Raw genomic sequence first — 3,451 nt, forward strand, 5'->3', positions numbered from 1 at the left:
AGCTAGCAAGGTGATCTGGGTGAGTTGGTAAGTCCCGATTAGAGAATAATGCAAATAATTAACATTAGGTCAGTGTCCCACAGTCTAGTGAGTGACAATTATTTATGTAATTCCACCAGATACAAGGTTAATCTTCATACATAGCCCAGGGTCATTATTTGGTGCCTTGGGAGATTATGGATAAGAGCAACAACTTCCCACACGTGCAGCATGTCCCACTTTAAGGCTTTCCCATACATTGCTTCATTTGTGCCTTAAAATAATCCTTGGTCACCAGTAGAAAATGAATTAGTATTACCCCTTTTCTGCAGTGACAGACCTGCGGTGGAAGGGGTGAAGTACATTAAGCTAACACATACATTTACATCTTATGAATTCTAAGTTGTATTATTTTATCTTACATCTGTTATCATCTCTATGTTTTCATTCTTTCTTTCTTTCTTTCTTTTTTTTTTTTTTTTTTTTTTGACAGGCAGAGTTAGACAGAGAGAGAGAGACAGAGAGAAAGGTCTTCCTTTTGCCATTGGTTCATCACCACTCCCCCCCCAAGTGGCCACTACGGCTGGCGCGTTGCGGCCGGCACGCTGTGCCGTTCTGAAGCCAGGAGCCAAGTGCTTTCTCCTGGTCTCCCATGGGGTGCAGGGCCCAAGGACTTGGGCCATCCTCCACTGCACTCCCGGGCCACAGCAGAGAGCTGGACTGGAAGAGGAGCAACCGGGACAGAATCTGGTGCCCCAACCGGGACTAGAACCCGGGGTGCTGGAGCCACAGGAGGAGGATTAGCCTATTGAGCCGCAGCCCCGGCTCTATTTCTTCATTCTTAATTATAAGAAGTGTTCCACTGTGGACACTTATAAATCTTAATGTGAACCATTGAAATATCCACAAATAAAAGCATAATTCTCTTCCTTGTGGACTAATATGAAAATAAATTTATATTTGTTGCTAGCTTCTGTGACTATAAATGCTTAGTTGAGCATTTTATAGTGCAGTGGACCTATGATCTTTCACAATAAATTGAAAAAAGTAACCCATTCATCCTTCCTTCCATTTAAAAGTGCTAAGTGAACATTTACAATATATGTGCCACCAATGATACCTAAAAGGGGAGCCAAAGTAGAAATAGTTTTGTGTCATAATAGTGAGTTTATTCATGGTAGCATCAGCGAATGTAGCAGGAAGAGAAGTTCAGTGAAGCAGGGTGATGTTCAACTTGGACAAGTGTCACAGGACTCTGGAATTTTCTATTAATTAATTTATCTATAACCTGAGAAGTGAGGGGGTTATATTGGATAATACTTAGAGAGTTCTACAGCTCCAAAATTTTATTAAATTAGAGTTCTCTGAACAAGTCGAGTTTTAGAAAGAGCTTACTATTATGCTTTATTCTTCAGGTCTTTGTAAGTGTGCAGTAAAGTGTCAAATAAGCTTCTTACGGGAACAATAGCACTCTGTAACCGAGAAAAACAGCATAGGCCAGTTATGCAGACTTATGTGATACAGGGTTTCTAAGGAAAAGTATTTTCAATTGCAATTTTTCTAGAAATTATAAGTATCTGTAAAGAAATGCTTCTTGCAATTAAAGTGAGACTTTAACTATCAAACTTTAAAACTTAGACATGTGAATATCAAGGAAAAAAACAGCTAACATTTCTTGAGTCCATTCATGTTCTCAGGCTTAAATTATGTATGCTGATACAAATTCATTAAACACAATGCCTTATAGCTGGCCTACCCAGCCACTGGTTGTAAAGATTAATTCTCTTAGGGTTGTGGTTGGCACAGTGGTCCCATCTTATAACAGCATTTCATTTTCCATCATTTCAGTTATCTGCAGTCAATGACAGTCAAAAATTGCAGATAGAAGTGGAGCTTCAAAAAGTCCATGGAAAATATTCATTATCTTTTAGTTCTATTTCCCCAGGAACTTTTTTTTTGTTTGTTTTCAAAAAGTTAATTATTTGGGAATCTAAGAGAAAGTAAAGAAGGATTCGGGGGGGGGGGGAGAAAGGGGTTAATAGAGAAAGAGAGCTTTTTCTTCTTTTTTTAATTTGACAGGTAGGTTATAGACAGTGAGAAAGAAAGGTCTTCCTTCCGTTAGTTCACTCCCCAAATGGCCGCGCTGATCCAAAGCCAGGAGCTTCTTCCTTTCTCCAATGTGGGTGCAAGGACCAAGCACTTGGGCCATCTTCTACTGCCCTCCCGGGCCAGAACAAAGAGCTGGCCTGGAAGAGGAGCAACCGGGACTAGAACCCGGCGCTTATATGGAATGCCTGTGCTGCAGGCGGAGGAGTAACCAAGTGAGCTATGGCGCCGGCCGGAAAGAGAGTTCTTTCTTTATGGTTAACTCCTCACTTGTCTGCAACTGTTGGAGCTAGCCTGGGGCTGCTCCTGGGACCTAGGAATTCAGGTGTTTCCCATATGGGTGACAGAAACTCAACTAATTGGGCTATCACCACTGCCCTCTAGGGTCTGTACTAGCAGGAAGCTAGAGTCAAAAGCCAAAGCAGGCAATTGAACCAAAGTACTATGATCTGGGCTGTGGATATCTTAACAACTAGGCTAAATACTCACCTGTCCAACACCTTTTGTAAGCACCCCCCCATATAGTCATGCACCCTTTAATGACAGAAATACATTATTAGAAATATTTTATTAGATGATTTCATCAATCACCACAGAGCATAATTGCACAAACTAAGAGAACTACAACATCACTAGGCAACACAATCCAGTGATACCATCTTCATATGTGATGGAAATGTTTTCTGTGGTGCCTGGATCTTCAATGGAAGATGTCAGAAATAACTTATAAATGGAAATTGTGTACCCACCTGGGTAGTATGATGAAGTCTACCCCACCTGTGGTGTGAATTACCGTTTGGTCCAACAAATCTACTCTTTATACTGGCAGGAAGCTGGAGCAGAAGCAGAGCAGCTAGGACTGGAACCAGCACTCTGATACAGGATGTTGGAATCAAAAGCAGTGGACTAACCTGCTGCACCACAATGGACAGGCAGAGTTAGACAGTGAGAGAGACAGAGAGAAAGGTCTTCCTTCAGTTGGTTCATCCCCCAAATGGCCACTACACCCGGCGCGCTGCGCTGATCCAAAGCCAAGAGCCAGGTGCTTCCTCCTCGTCTCTCATGCGGGTGCAGGACCCAAGCACTTGGGCCATCCTCCACTGCCCTCCTGGGCCACAGCAGAGAGCTGCACTGGAAGAGGAGGAACTAGGACAGAATCCGGCGCCCCAACCGGGACTAGAACCCTGGGTGCTGGCAATGCAGGTGGAGGATTAGCCCAGTGAGCTGTGGCGCTGGCCTTTGTTCAAACTCTTTTTAAGCCAGGTATAGTTTTGGCAATCTGGTGATATCCATGAATCTACTCTCAGAATAACATTTTTCAATGTCAAAAATAAAATACAAGTACAAAGGAAATGGTCATATTAAA

The sequence above is a fragment of the Oryctolagus cuniculus genome, chromosome 5 (assembly GCF_964237555.1).
Source record: "Oryctolagus cuniculus chromosome 5, mOryCun1.1, whole genome shotgun sequence".
NCBI lineage: Eukaryota > Metazoa > Chordata > Mammalia > Lagomorpha > Leporidae > Oryctolagus > Oryctolagus cuniculus.